The sequence below is a fragment of the Balaenoptera musculus genome, chromosome 11 (assembly GCF_009873245.2).
Source record: "Balaenoptera musculus isolate JJ_BM4_2016_0621 chromosome 11, mBalMus1.pri.v3, whole genome shotgun sequence".
In the NCBI taxonomy this organism is placed as follows: Eukaryota; Metazoa; Chordata; class Mammalia; order Artiodactyla; family Balaenopteridae; genus Balaenoptera; species Balaenoptera musculus.
Window position 1 is genome coordinate 16,846,778 of NC_045795.1, and position 16,317 is coordinate 16,863,094.

Here is a 16,317-nt window from a genome sequence, read left to right on the forward strand (position 1 = left end):
CCCTCATTTTGGTGGCACACCCTTCCTGAGAAAGGGTGCATGTGAGGTAAATTTACTGAGAGCTTTCCTGCCTGAAAATATCTTTATTCTACCCTTGCATTTGTTTGATAGTTTGGCTGAAATTTGAATTCTAGGTTAAAAATAATTCTCACTCTGAATTTAAAGGCATTGCACCATTATCTTCTAGCTTCCAATGTTTCCATTCACAAGTCTAATGTCATTCTGATCCCCCATGATTTCTATGTGAGTCTTGTGTAGTTCTGTAGTTCTGAAATTTCAAAATGATATGCCTTGGTTGTGTCTTATTGTGTTGGTCATTAAGTGGTCCTTTTACTCTCAAATTCCACATCCTTTTGGATCTTTTAATCTAAAGATCCATATCCTTCAGGTCTATGAAATTTTCTTGTAGTGTTTCTTCAATAGTTTGTTTCTCCCTATTCCCCAACCCCCCTGATTTCTCCTGTGGAACTCTTATTGGTCAGTTATTGACCCTTCTGGATTAATCTCACGTTTTCTTATCTTTTCGCTCACAAATGCCTGCTTTATCTTTTTGTTTTGCGTTCTAGAAGACTTCGCCTACTTTGTCTCCCAAACTTTCTACTGATATTTAAAAAATATCAGGACCCATATTTTTAATTTCTAGGGAATTTTTCGTGTTCTAGGATTGTTCCATTTTTTATAGCACCTGTGCTATATTAGAGATGCAATGTTTTTTTAACCTCTCTGTGGATGTTCATCATACTTTATTTGAAGTGTTCTTCTAATCCCTGCATTGTCTCTCTTCCCTCTGATTTTCTTGTTTTCTGTTTGCTGGTTTTGTCTCTCATGTTGGAGGTTGTTCCTCAAATCTTGTGATCCTTGGCTACAAGGATCATGTGAACTACATGTGAACTGAATGCTCTGTGTGTATGTAAGGCTCACCAACTGAGGGATTCACTATAGAATGATGGGGCAGTAAGCCAACATTTTTATTAGTGTATCCCTGAATTCTACAGGTCTTTTCCTTAAGCCCTTTAATTTCTCAACAGTAGGACTTTCCAAAGCTCTTTCTGGGGATTATAAACCTGGCTGTGGCCTTCTGGGTGGTAGGTGGGAGGAGGCTAGAAGAGTTTGGTGATCAGACTTTTGCTAATGGCCCCTGTTTCTCTGTCTTCTGTGCCTTGGGTCCCTGGTTCTGAGCCCGTTTGGTTCAATTTTTTGAGAGAATAAGTCACCTGTCTCTGGAGGTGGGAGGTAGGTGATGATGAGACCTAAGGAGCTAGCTGCCTTATGTTGACTTTCAGTCACCCTTGACCTCATGCCTGTATCTTCTGCATGCCCCACACCTCCAGTTCCTGAGCCTTCCCAGAGTTCCGAAGGATGGTTAGCTTGTTCCTCATTGGGTTACACAGAATCCAGCCTTTTCTGTTCTGCTTAAACTGTTATCACTCCTCTAGTAGTTTTCATTATAGCAGATATTCGTTGCCATCCTCATCCACTGATGTCCTCTTTGCTGTTGTATTTCTTGTGGGTTTATACTTTTGTATTCTTTTACTGATGTGTGAGTGGGTTTCCAGGAGGAAATGGAGATAAATATATATGTATGTATTCAGTGTCTCACATTTAGTTGGATATGAATTTTGTAACTTGATTGATGATTACTTCTGAGTTATAGCTTATTTTTAAGGGATGTCAGACATTATATTGATAAATGAAATCAGAGTGGGAATTTAAATATCATATTAACATAGCATTTATTTCAAGGTTAATACATGCAGACCCAGTCTTCCCTTATAAATTAAAAAATATGTGAAAGTTGGATGTACTAACTAGGTTAGACCAGGACCAGGGTTTGTTTTATTCGGTTTTGTATCAACCATTCTCCTAGGAGTTAGCCCACAGACTTTTTTTTTTAATTTATTTATTTTTATTTTATTTATTTTTGGCTGCATTGGGTCTTTGTTGCTGCGCTCAGGCTTTCTCCAGTTGTGGCGAGCGGGGGCTACTCTTCGTTATGGTGCACGGGCTTCTCATTGCAGTGGCTTCTCTTTTTGCGGAGCATGGGCTCTAGGTGCACAGGCTTCAGTAGTTGTGGCACGTTGGGCTCAGTAGTTGTGGCTCCCGGGCTCTAGAGCGCAGGCTCAGTAGTTGTGGCACACAGGCTTAGTTGCTCTGCGGCATGTGGGATCTTCCCAGACCAGGGATCGAACCCGTGTCCCCTGCATTGGCAGGTGGATTCTTAACCACTGCGCCACCAGGGAAGCCCAGCCCACAGATCTTTAACGAATAAACTTAAAAACAACAACAATGAACTAATACAGCTGCAGTTTTCTTCTTTTCTTCGCTAAACATTTTAATGATCAAGTAAGTGCAATAAACTTCTGTATGAGCTGGAAATATCATGATGAAGGAAAAAGAGTCCTTAGCCTGGAGAGCTTCACAGTCTAGCGAAAGAGACTGTCAAGAAAACAGATAAATATTAGGCAATGTAATTCATCTTAGTTTAGAAATATGCACCCAGTGCAATGGGAGTACCATTTCCGCCTAAAGGTGATAAAAATGCCTAGGTCAGTTTTTCTTGATACTCTTTATGTAGGATCCAAGGCTCTGGCTAGTGTGAAGGTTGGAAATGAGTCCATATAGCTATATGCTCTATCCTAGATATATAGCTATATGTGATAGATGATAGATCAGATAAATAGATAAACAGATAGCTAGACGCTATATTTTAGCAGGCCCTGTACCCTAGAGGAGCATCACCAGAGATGGATAGAAGCTCTAAATACATCTTCTCCTCATCATGGAGAGACTCCCCAGGCTATGCCCTTCAGAGTTGATCCAGTGGTGTGTATGGGTTCAAAAATGCTCCTCAGTGCTGACAAGAATCCTAGGTAGGCCTTGGAAGTGATGGTATTATTACAATAATCATATCATTGTTATTATTTCTAAACATGTCCGTGATTAATCTTTGAGGGCAGGTTGAAGGTCTTCTTCATTTCAGGAGGCCCTGTGGTGCAGTGCAAAGAATATGGTCTTTTGCAGGGGAGCTGGGTTTGAATTCCACATATTGGCTGTGTGACTTTGGTCAATTACTCAGTCTTGCTATATACCTAAATTTACTGCTATATCAGATTGAGATAATAATACCTAACTCCCAGATTGGTTGTATTAAATGAACAAAGGCAGATAAAGGGTTATGGGTATTTCTTGATGGGAAGTAGGTGCAGAATAAATGGTAGATATTATTTTTTCTTCCTTCGCCATCAGGGAGTGAACCTCTCAAATGGGGAGACCATATGCTCTTCTTACATGTAGCCCCACCCTTCATGCAATGCTGGGCATGAAGTTGGCACTTAATGCATATTTAATGAATGAATGAATAAATCAAAGAATGTTTGGATTATATGAGTTGAGGTTATTTTCCTGACATATGAATCATCATCATTTGCTATTTTCTTCCTTTAGAATGTATTTTCTTGACTATTTGCTGATCCTAATAAACCACTATTCTTTTCTGAGCTCCTGGATTACTGGTTCTCTAGTGCTGCAAATAAAGCTAAGTGCTAAGTGCTAAGTGCTAAGAGCTGCAAATAGAGCTAAGGAACACTAACATTATTTTTAAATGCCCAAATAGCACTTCAAATCCAATACCGTGGTGGTTCGGAATGAAAAAAGGCAACAGATTGTCTCCATTCTTCATTTAAAAGACCCTTTGGCAATCACTTCCTTTGGCAGGTCTGCAGATAAGAGTCTTTGGCTGTGAGAATCTGCAATGAGAATAAAGGGCGAGAGGAGATGGTGTGATGAAGAGTTCATGTGTCTTTTTTTTTTTAATTTTATCATGTGTCTTTTCATACACTGGTAGCTTTCATCCACAGAGCTGGAGTGGGGCATTTCCTGTCAAATCTTCCATTCACTCTTCCATTCATGAATGCAGGAGCAATGTTTGGCTAAACAGCCTTCATCATTTTCTAGCTTGGGCAATTACATTATATTAGGGCAATTTATTTTTAAAAAGTTCTAGCCTCAGGGTCATCCTTACTGCAGCAATCTGGGCAGCATCTGCTTTTGCTCTTTGTGGGGTCTAGGGCTCCTTGGCAGCTGGCATCTTGGACCATCGTAGAACCTCCCACCTTCTATAATTGGCATCACGCAATTTAGCTCTGAGTTTTAGTTCCACTCTTTGGGTCAGCTTTGTCCTCCCAGTTATTGTTAGAAGTCCTTTGTGTGCCGAAACCATGCCTTCCCCATTTCTTTCCCACTGTGCTTGGCACACGCCTTGCTCCGAAGGGATCTACCAGCCAGCGGCCTCTTGTGTTAGTGTTTCCTTGAACTCTGCAACATCTGACTCCGTGAAACACCTTTTTAGATTAAACTCTTTTACAAGGACTTCTTTGAGCTTACGCTTTTTGATTCACCAATATTACTGCTGATCATGTCTCTTTCATTTCTTTCCCCAGGGGAATCTCATTTACTTCCAGGGCTCTAATTATGACTTTTATGATAATGACAGCTAACCTACACACTCATCTCCACCTCTTAGGAAATTCACAATCAATACACCTAAAAGGAAGTTTATTACCTTTTTGCACAAATCAGTATTCCTCTCTTTTGAAATTTATTTTATTCTACTTTGTATTTATTTAGTTATTTTAGTATGTTTCACTTGATTTTAAACTCTCTCTCTCTCTCTCTCCGGCTATACCTGTAGATTTAAATGTATGTCTATATGGATATCGCTATGTATATTTATCTCTATACCCCTCTATCACTTGGCCTCTGTAGATGCCTAATGAGTGTTCGATGGTTTGTCTTGCTTCACTGTTCTGGCCTTTATATTTAACTCAGGTTAGGTCAGAAGGGCAGTGCTTTGAGCTGAAGATCCTTCCAATCCCATGGGAAGGAACAGATCCAGTGTGTTCTCCAGAGATGATTATAGGGCTTCAGACCAGGAAAATTAAAAATTAAGTCATAAGGAAGGACATAAATACACAACATTTTTAGAAAGTTGATTTTATAAAGGAAATCATTAGGCCATGACAGTGCCATATCAACTCAACAGGAGTGTGTAAATTAGCTCAAGGTTGGATTTTTGAGGCATCTGGGACTTGAGATTAGAAGAATTTTGTGCAATATTATAGGAGACATGACTTAAATCATCTTTTTCAGAATAGTCTTGGAGAATACAAGTTTTCTTTATTTCCAAGAGATTTCAGGTGTGGTCCTTGAAACACAAGGATAGATAGGGAGGTTGTCCTTTAAGTTCAAGAGTTATACAGACTCATCTTATCACAAGCACATGGTGGTAAGACCACAGAACACATCATCTCCAGTGGATGCTGTCACTTCCCCGCCTAGATGAGATGGGAAAAGCCCACTGAACTTGCTAGGCCGAAGGCAGGTTAGACCATCAGAGTGGTTCACGGCCGTAGAACCTTCCCAGTGAATCTCTCCTCTTGCCTGCAACCATCTCTTGTGGTGCTTCAGATTCCCCTGTGTTTCATATGCCCAAACATCCCAACCAGGCACAGACTTACAAGTGAGGGAATTGGAATCGTCCATTTCCATTCTGAAGTGTCTCCCTGGAGCCTCCATTCTGGTCTCTGTTTAGACTGGACCTCAAAACACTAAATGTGCTTTTTCTCCACCAGACACTTGGAAAAGGAGCTGTGAAATTTACAGCGCAATTCATATCACGGCAAGAATATTTTAAAACAGTGGTTTACGGTGTTTAAGCAAGCTTATTAGTCAGCAGGGATTTCTGCTGATGGCCCCTGGGATATCGAGTTAAGAATAGCTGGCTGCATGTCTGTGTTTTGGGCTTTGAAATGCTTTGGTTTCTTGGGCCACATTATCGCAGACTTCACCGCATTTTCAAACAACACACATAATAAATGACGTCTCCAAGAATCACTGTACGGCTTACCTGGATCCCTCTCCCCTTGTTTCGCACTCCATCGTCTGTCGCTTACATTTCAAAGCCTGCTGGAGACTGTTTTTCATCTAGCTTACTAGAGAGGAGTAGTTTTTCATGAAGAATTGGGTTGTTGAAGTGGTTGTAATTCTTCTTCCAACAATCTTGGCACCGGAGTCAATTTAAAAATGTATACATTTAGCTGGGTTGCTTTGGCTTGCCCTATTTACGATGGTGGATTTTGGGTGAATTCTCAGGCCTGTGCATGAATTCATATGCCTCAGTGCTTTGTATTAAAACTAGCGTTTGCATCTACAAAGTCTCCAGTTAGATGCAATAATATTTAATTTAGTTGGGGAAATTAGAAACAACAGAACTTCACACATGACATTGAAATCAAGAGTATATGAAGATACTCGTCTTCAGGCAGTGTTTCTACAAGCAGTCCTATGTGACGGTAACACTGCCACATGGTTAAGTAAAAAGGCTGATGGACTTATAGATCTTTTGAGTTCAGTTAGCACAGAGTGCATTTCTCTGCTTCTTTGAGACTCATGCTGTCTGTAACCAGACATAATTAAAAGATTAAAGAGACATTTAGAAATGTGAAGCTGGTCACTTTTTAATCAGGGAGATTGATTTTCCAATCCCAATGTGAAGGTGGAATTTTAAATAATTTATAGGGTAGAAATCAGTGGCTTGTCACAACTTGGCTGAAAGAATAAAGGCAAGGGGAAAAGAGGGACTTAATTTTTTCTTCCTCTTGAAGTGCCTTACAGAAAGGAGCATAAAAGGGAGTGAGCCATGATTTGGTTGTTATAGATGAGATGTTTCCCAGCCTCTGTATCTCTGCTGGAAGAATGAAGATTAGTTTGGTTCCTTCCCACCCTCCTTCCTTTTCTCCCTGTGGCCGGAGGTCTGGACAAATTCTCTTGACTACTCAGCAACATTTCTCTTTTATCCTGCAGATACCAGTCAGGTTCCAATCGGGTTAAAACCAGAGTCTCCTAAAGAGGGATTGTGACTGCAGTACAGTGATGCCTCCATTAGCCAAGAGGGGCATTCCAGGGACACGTATTATCAGAAACTAAACAATCAGAGTCAGACTATAGGAGGGTTAACGGAGGGCTCCACGGGGCTACGTCAGGGCACTTCTGGCATTAAAAGAAAAAGAGTCATCCGATAGTAATGTAGGTTCCAGTAATATGTGCAAGAAGATATTAAAAATGTGTTTCAGAAACCTTGGTGTTAAGGTTGATTGATTGATTGTCCAACACCAGAAGAAAGCTTGCAGGGAGCAGATAGCTAGCAGAGGCTGTTCTTTTAAGGGTATGGATTGTTCAGGAAGGATTGAAAAAAACTTCTACTCCCAGGTTGGCCAAGTTGGTAGGTCTTCCCTAAGTCAGGGGGTGTGAGGTAACAGAGGTTCACTGCTGGTCCCTTCTGAGCATGCACTGATCATGACACCTCTCCTCTTTCCCAGATGAGTTTTCAAGACCAAATCAGACTTACCTTCAGACAAAGCAGTAGGCTTAGTGAAATTTTCACATTTGGTTTGCCCTCTCTCAAGATTTCTCTGCTGCTTTTAAAGTCTAGAGTGGCTTTGCCAAAGTGGAAGGTGGAATGGAGAAATCCTTTTATTCCCCAAGTACCCTATGAAGTCGTGGTTGCTGTGGATGAGTTGCTATTAAAGTGCATTGATCGGTAACGGGAAGTAAGTGATGGCAGCTCCTTCTGTGCCAGCTCTTAGTCACCTGCTCTTGCTCTTGGGAAAGGAGGGGGTGGGATGGAGAAGGTGAATAGGTGAGGACTAAAGAGTGCACACTGTGCTGGAGGGGCGGTGGGAGGGAACTACTCTCATCAGAGGGAAGGAAATACAGAAGAGGCTAGAGAAGAAGATGGCTTCTCATGGCATCTGTCTGCCATGAATTTGGCTGGAACAGTTAGAAGCTGGGAACTAAGACATTCTTGCCCTCATCAAGATCCATCAATTGAGTGATTTATTTATAGGAAATTGCCTCCCATAGAACTTACTGATAAGAGGTATCACTGAAACAGGGGCCCAGAGCTTCTTAAAACGAATTGGCTAAGATTCCTAACCTTCTCCTTCTGGCTTCTGAGATGGTGATGAAGAGATTAAATGTAGAGGCCAAAAACCAACGCTCCAAATAGCAGACTGTGGGGCTGGATGTAACGATGAATTTCTGAAGATGAACAACATTCAGCACCTCTTTTTGCCTTCGTGCTCTATATCCATGCATTCCTGTTCCTGTGCAAGATGTAACTAGAAATTACTACATGACAGTTCTGTCATTTCTACAATCCTGGCTACTCACCTATAACCCTAAAGCAGGGATTTTCAACTGCAGCACAATTGATATTTCAGGTTAGATCGTCCTTTTCTGGAAGAGGCTTCCATGTGCCTTGAAGGATGTTTAGCAGCATCCCTGGCCTCTACCCATTCAATGCCAGTAACACCCGCTCCCATCCCCTACTTGTGACAAACAAAAAGGTCTCCAGATATTGCCACTAACCCCTGGGAGGATGGGGCAAAACTGCCCACAGCTGAGAATCACTGTCTTAATCAAAACCTATAATCTATATTGAATTAGTAGGCCAATTACAAATCAGGTTGAATCTTCACTTATTTATTAAGCTTTCCTACAAATACGTAATAAATAATAAGACCACATTAGGCATGAGCCTGTGGGTTTGAGCCATACTGGAAATCATTCTCTCATAATCGTTACCTACCCTGTTTACACCAGTGTTGCAATACGATCCTTAATAAGGCTCTCCGCACACAAAGTTGTACGTTACCACCTTCATTTCAACTCTCTTCCTCTTTGCCTCTCTTTGTAATTCCCCACCACCACCCTCTTAACCACCAACTGACTTAAATACGATACCTCTTTGAAGAATGTTTTCCAAAAGGCAATGTGTACTGTAAACAAATGATTCACTCGCGGTGGAGTTCCAGGCAGCAGGGCTCAGGTGGCCTGGGAGGGAGTTCTGCACGGGAGCCTCTCCCCCGTCCTTAAATCCTACCAGGCAGCAGCCCCCCAGCCCCTCTCTTTGTACGGTTAGCTCTGCCAGGGCAGATTATGTTATGAGTGTCCACTGACAACTGGCAATGGCAGCCAGGGGTTTTGGTAGCTTTGCTAGGAAACAGATCTGGTTTTGCTGCGAAGGATATTGTCTTAAAGGAAATGGAAGCTTTTTGCCCCAGGAAAGGAATAAATGCAATCAACAGTTCTTACAGGGATCCTGGTCCAAGCAGTTTTGGTCAGGTTCGGTGTGTCAGCAAATTGAACAAAAGTGTTACCACTGTAGATTATGAAATGCAGAGTCTAACTTTAATAAGGTAACCAGTAAATGTGGGAGTTCTGGGTCAATAATGGGGAATTCTGGGTGAGTGAGAGCCAAAGAAAAATCAGTAAGACAGACCAACCAACAACAACCTGCAGGGTTACCATAAAGAACTCTTCACTTGAAAGCTCAATGAGAACAGGCAGTATAATTTCTATCTGTGAAACTGAGGGCAATCATCAGTTAGAGCCCTTAAACTATAGCTTAATTAATTAAGAAAGAATATCCTGTAACCTGCCTTCACTGACTAATTGTTCTTGCAAATTGCATACCCTCCTAGCTTCACATAGCTTAGGCAATATATATCACACGACTCCTTTAACTGCCCCCTATAGATAACACTTCTGACGTATGGATCGCTGTGGTAATGGTTGATTAAGTTGTTTTTCAGGAACTTGGAGTCAGCTGCTGTCCGATTCGAACCTGAGCCAATTAAAACTGGCTGGGACCACCAACCCGCCAACTGGGCATGCGCAAGTGTCCGCTCAGTAACCTTTTGACGTCAGAGGGTCACAAACTCCACCCTCAGACATGCTAACGCCTCCATTTCCTGAACATGCATCCCATGAAAAAGCGTGTAATTCACACAGGCCTGTGTAGAGCAGCGATTACCTCACCTTTTTCTGTACCTCCAAACACCTTATACTCTCCAGCCACAAATACCCCAAGCCCCTCGCCTTGGTGAGGCAGATTTGAGACTTGTTCTCCTGTCTCCTAGTTCGGCTGCTTCATGAGTAAACCCTTTCTCTGCTGCAAACCTCAGTGCTCAGCGTCTGGCTTGCTGCAAGTCGGGCAAATGAATTTGGTTCGGTAACATGTGCACTAGCGTAGTGTTGCAAATGATGTTTGATCACCAGGTACATGTTGGGGGGGGGGATTCCTGTCCTAAGGGTCTTCTAGCACTTAGGCCAGCTGGAGGGGGTAGTGGGCATTTGGGGCCACTGATACCTGGTCTGTCTGAAGATGGAGCCCTGAATAACAACCAGTCCCTCTGACAGCAAAAGTTGGTCTATTCCTTACCTTTCTGCTAGCTGAAGAGAGTGAAAAAGAAATGATCTTGCTGGTTAAAAAATCTCATGCTAAAAAAAAAAAAAATCTCATGCTATATATTTTGAAAAGTTTCTCCAATTACTGGAAACACAAGTGTTCATTCAAAATAATAAAATGGAACAAAACAAGATGGGATAAACTCAGAGGCAATCCATCCCGTGCTTCTAGCTTTCTTGAACTGGGATACAGTTCCTGTTAAGAACACAACGTCCCTGAAATCTGTAGAGCAGAGCAGGCAGGGCAGCAGCAAGCTGTGATCCATGACTGTCCAGTCTCTCCTGCTTAAATCAGCTCCTATCTGTCTTTGGAGATATGCCACCTTTCCTGTCTGTACACATGTGTTGACTCTTTCCTGAACCACTTTGAGATGTCTGGTGAAAACTGGATCTGGCATGTAAATGCTTGCTGAGTTTCCAAGCTCTGTAACAACTGCTTCCCTCCCCACATAAATGATCTGCTCAGCATAAGACTCAAGGCTGTCTGTTTCTTACTTGACTTTCAAACATTGGGTAACTCACTCCTAGGTGATCTCATTCAGTTTCAGGGTTTAAATACCATCTGTTTGCTGATGTCTCCCAACTTGCTTTGTCCTCTAATCCAGAATTTCACCTGAACTCCTGCTTCTTATTTCAGGATCACAACTGGGATGTCTCTTGGGCATCTCAAACCTCACATGTTCAGAAGCTTGATCCCTGATTCCCATCCAGCAAACCTGTTCTCCCTGCAGTCTTCCGCATCTCAGCAAATGTCAACTCCACTCTTCCCCACGATCAGGCCAAAACCTTGGTATCATCCCATCCCTCATTACCCACATCTAATCCATCACAAAACTGTTGGTTCCACCTTCAAAGAACATCAACCCAGGATCAAGTCATTTCCTGCCGCCCCTACGTCTGTATCTGGCCCAAGCCCCGCCTTGTCTCTCGCCTGGTTAAACGCAACAGCTTCCTAACTCATCTTCCTGCTTCCCCTCTTGTGCCCTTTCATCTGCTTTCTCAGCACAGCAGCTAGAGGAGCCCTGTTTAAATTGCTGCTCTGCTTAGGATCGTCCAGAGTCCTCCCGTCTTAGAGTCAAGCCAGTGTCTTACGGACGAGAGGCCACACTGATGCTCCCGGTCGCATTTCCTGCCCCTCTTCCTCTTACCCACTGTGTTCCAGACCTACCGTCCCCCTTGTTTTTCCTTAAGCCCACCAAGAATTCTTCTGCATCTGAGTCTCTGCACTTGCTATGACTGGCCTGGACTGCTGTTTCCCTAGACAGCAACCCGACTTCCACCCTAACTTTGGGTTTCTGCTCAAATATCAGCTTACTAGTGGGGGAGTCCTTGACCCGACTGTCTGAAGCTGCACTTGGACCTTTGCTCCCCACATACACCTCTCTACCCCCTTACCTATCTTATTTTTCTCCATGGCATTTATCACTTATACTTGTATACTTACTTGTATCCTTTGTCTCTCCTACGAGGATGTAAGGTCTATGAGGGCGGGACTTCATTTTGTTCACGGCTGTGTCCCTAGGGCCTATACCAGTGACTAATACCTTCTAGTACACGTTTGTGGAATGAATGGCACCTTTTAATTCCATTTAAATGTTACTTTTGTAGGAAGCCTTCCATGATCCTCTAAGTCTCTGTGAACCGTCCGTCCCTCCCACAGCTGTCTGTGCTTTCCCTGTTATACTACTTCTCACACTGCAGGGTGATTTTTCATGGTTAATTTATTAAAAACTCCCGTAAGAGCTGTATCTTTTTCACTGATGAATCCCCAATAGTTGCAAAGTGGTTAGCATATCATTGACACTCATATTATATTTGTTAAATTGAATGCAACTTATATATATTTATATGCATATATAGTATACGTAATGAGACTGGATTATAATTTGAGTGAAAACTCACATAGTATAGAATTAACTGTTTTAAAGTATACAGTTCAGTGGTGTTTCATACATTCACCATGTTGTGCAGTCATCACCTCTATCCAGTTTCTAAGCATTTTCATCACCCCAAGAGGAAACCCCACCCCCATTAAGCAGTCCACCACCACCTCCCCCTCGACTCCCTCCCTCACGCCAGCCCCTGGCAACTACTCATCTTCTTTCTGTCTCTATGGATTTACCTATTCTGGATATTTCACATAAATGGAACCCTACAATATTGGATTTGTTTTTGTCAGTGAGGTTTCAATATATGTGACTTAAAGTCTTTAGTAAAGCAAGACTGTTTTTAATCCTATTGGCACATGTAGCAATAGGTCTAACCTGTATCTCTTTCTTCCTTTCAAGTACATACCACTTGAAATGGCTAAATAAATGAATGTGAAACAGTTTCTTCCAAGGTTATCACTGTTATTTTACCAGAAGCCTTTTCTAGTGCAATGGCCAACCCTTCAAGCCTTCATCTTTCTCCGGCTCCCACATCCTGTGTCTTTTATTCCATTCTCCCCCCACCCCCATAGTTTACTGTCTTCTCTCCCACCTCTTTCTTGATGCCTGCTGGGATGAAAGTATTGGCGGTAAAAGGCTAAAGCTGAGGGGAACTGATGAAAGTCCACAAAATCATGAAAGGTAGAGAAAATCTGTGTAAGAACTTGTTCCCCAAATCTCAGAATCTTTTTGAAGCTTAAAGGAGCTAGTTTAAGGGAAAAATAGAAAAGAAGTTCTATCTTATGTAGTAGATTGAATACATACAGAACTTGTTATCCCGGTGAAAAGATAAATAGCTTTAGGGTTTAGACAAATATACAGACAATAAATCAATAATAGGCTGTTGAGAGGAAGCTGGGGAGAGGAGTTCACATCCAAGGGCAATTTCATTCCCTCCCACAAATGCCCCCTCACGGGGGCAGGACTGGGCTGATGGGCCCCGGGGGGGCCCCATGGTGACAGGGTTAACTGGAGCCTCCTGAACTGATCGAGTAGACTGTCTCTTCCTCAGAAATCTTCCTGGAATTGCAGTCGGCTTCAGATTTTCAGAGGCAAATTGCACAAACCATCAGTTAACTGGCCCTTGGGTTGGAATTAACATATCTCTGACTTTGGGCTATTTCAGAACTTGGAGGTGAGAGGGTGACAGGGGAAAAGAAAGGCATGGAAACCAATACATTATTTTCCTTGTTACCAAGAATGGATTCAAATTTTATCTTGGAGGAGGCAAAAGCAAAAGTTTTGGATTACTTTAGGTTTTCAGTAGCCCGGTTAATTACCATGGAACACTTGAGAATTAGCTGAATAGTTTCAAAATTTTACATTTGATTAAACACCTTATTGAAGAAACAACACTTCTCTTTTATGCTTTGACATCTACTTTTAGACTTTTTAGTAATTTGGTGAGGGGGCCATATTAGCTTGAACGTATTGTATATAATTCAGTCTATCGTAATATTCCAATGCAATGGTCTGAAACCGATTTGGTCCCAAAATATTGCATTGTTTCTAGACTAATGTTAATATGTATGGTTTAAACTGGGGTATGACAAAGTTTCTCTGAAACAAATAAATGAACAGTAACCAAATATTGTTTCCTTTTGCCAGTGAAAATAGCTGGCTCAATGGATGGGCCAAAGAGAGCTAAAACCAATGCGGTGAGATTTCTTTTCAAACGCTTAGGCCTCTGAAATAGGCAACTAGAAAAACTCACAGGAGTTTTGACCTCTGAAAATGAGGGTGTGCTTTTCTTTCAAAAAGAATCTGCTGAAATTTAGCGTAAAAGTGAAAATAACGTCATGGCTTCAGGCATGATGCAGAGATTATTAATCTGGGAACAAAAGGGCACTTGGCCAGTTAAAATAGTAATGATTTTAAGTAAGGACTACAACTTTCCCAGCAATGGCTGAAGCCCAATTAGGTCTTTCCAACTGGACTTGTAGTACCTTCTTCCAGATTATGCGGTTTGGCATAATACAGAATGAGTAAACATTCTTAGATGGGGAAAATGTAATCAAAAGAAAATAATATTGTAGAGCAGCTTGCCCTGAGCCAGTATTAATGAGTGGGGAGGGTGCATTTGCTAGTTAAAGAGTATATGCTAAAGCCTAGGGGTAGGAGGTCCCTTGAAAAGAGATGACAAATCGGAAGACAAATGTTTTCAATTTGTGTGGTTTCCAGTAGGAAATAACTGATCAACTCACATGTGTTTGTTTAGGACCTACTTCATGTCTAGCCCTGTGCCGGGGATTGTTGGGTCTGCAGGAACTTAGCTCATTTGGGATCCTTGCGTCCCTCCTCCTCCTCATCAACACAGCCACCGTGAAATGAAATACGCATCAGGTACTGTGAATTTGTTATTTCGTTGAATGTTGGCAAATCCCCTGCACAGGAGATATTATTTTGCCTATTTCACAAATAGGAAAACTCATGTTCAAAGAGATTAGAAAACTTGCCCAAGGTCTTTTATCAGTGGCAGAGTCCAAATCCAAAATTCTACATTTTCAATATCTATAAATCTTATTTGAATGTACTGAATTTTTTTAAATGTATGTTAAATCTGGTTAGTTTTAGTTCTCGATTATCTGGAGGAAGTTTTAGTTCAAAGCAAAGTTGAAATTTCCTTTTTCCACAAAACAGCTTAGTTTTCCAACTATTTCCACATAACTATATTATCAGTATGTGCGACAGCTATTTAAGTCGTTTTGAAAGTCCCCTTTGGAGCTTTAAAATTATTTTTAATGTACATACATATTAATGGAAAGGGACAGACCTTTTGTTCCCCCAAAGGCGTTCCCTAATAAACAAATACAGTACATCTGAAATTATTTTGCTTTTATCTTGGCTAAAGTTTATTTAAGGGACCTACTTTTTTTAGGGACATTTAATTCACATACCATTAAATTCACTCTTTTAAAGCATACAATTCAGTGGTTTTGAATATACTCACAAAGATGTGCGACCACCACATTCTCACTGTTCCAGAAAGAAACCCTAGCCTATTAATGGTCACTCCCCATTCCGCCTTCACTCAGTCTCTGGCAACCACTAATCTATTTTCTCCTTTTTTTTAACTTTTAATTTTTTAAATTTTATTGGAGTATAGTTGATTTACAATGTTGTGTTAGTTTCATGTGTACAGCAAAGTAATTCAGTTATACATATACATATATTCATTCTTTTTCAGATTCTTTACCCATATAGTTTATCACAGAATATTGAGTTCCATGTGCTTTACAGTCAGTCCTTGTTGATTATCTATTTTATATATAGTAGTGTGTGTATGCTAATCCCAAACTCCTAATTTATCCCTCCCCACCATGTTTCCCCTTTGGTAACTAAGTTTGTTTTTGCAATCTGTGAGTCTGTTTCTGTTTTATAAATAAGTTTATTAGTATCATTTTTTAAAATTAGATTCCACATATGGGTGATATCACATGATATTTGTCTTTCTCTGTCTGACTTACTTCACTTAGTATTATAATTCCTAGGTCCATCCACGTTGCTGCAAATGGCATTATTTCATTCTTTTTTATGGCTAATATTCCATTGTATATATGTACCACCTCTTCTTTATCCATTCCTCTGTCGATGGACATTTAGGTAGCTTCCATGTCTTGGCTATTGTAAACAGTGCTGCAATGAACAGTGGGGTACCACAAATCTATTTTCTGTCTCTATAGATTTGCCTGTTCTGGGCATTTCATATAAATGGAATCATACAATATGTGATCTTTCATGTTTGACTTTTTTCATGTAGTGTAATGTTTTCAAGGTTCGTCTGTGGTGTAGATGTATCAGTAATTAATTCCTTTTTATGGCTGCATAATATTCTATTGTATGGGTATACCACATTTTGTTTATACATTCGTCAGTTGATAAACATTTGGTTTGTTTCCACTTTTTGACTATTATGATAATACTTCTATGAACACTCATGAAAATGTTTTTGTGTGGAAATATGTTTTCAGTTCTCTCGCATGTATACAAAATGGCTGGGTTGTATGGTAATTAAGTTTAACTTTTTGAAGAACTGCCATACCGTTTCCTATAGCAACTGCACCATTTTACTTTCCTATCA

The 16,317-nt window shown here is 41.0% G+C and overlaps 1 long non-coding RNA gene across 3 annotated transcripts in view; it reads right to left on the reverse strand.

Moving 5' to 3' along the window:
• Positions 1-2,257: 2,257 nt before the first annotated feature.
• LOC118903770 overlaps positions 2,258-16,317 on the reverse strand; it is an 86,162-nt gene continuing 72,102 nt past the window's right edge. For all 3 annotated transcript variants that reach the window (XR_005021862.1, XR_005021863.1, XR_005021861.1), the window contains 2 exons: positions 3,591-3,746; positions 2,258-2,436 (listed from right to left, as the gene is read on the reverse strand). This is a non-coding gene — a long non-coding RNA (uncharacterized LOC118903770). The remainder of the gene's footprint in view (positions 2,437-3,590; positions 3,747-16,317) is intronic.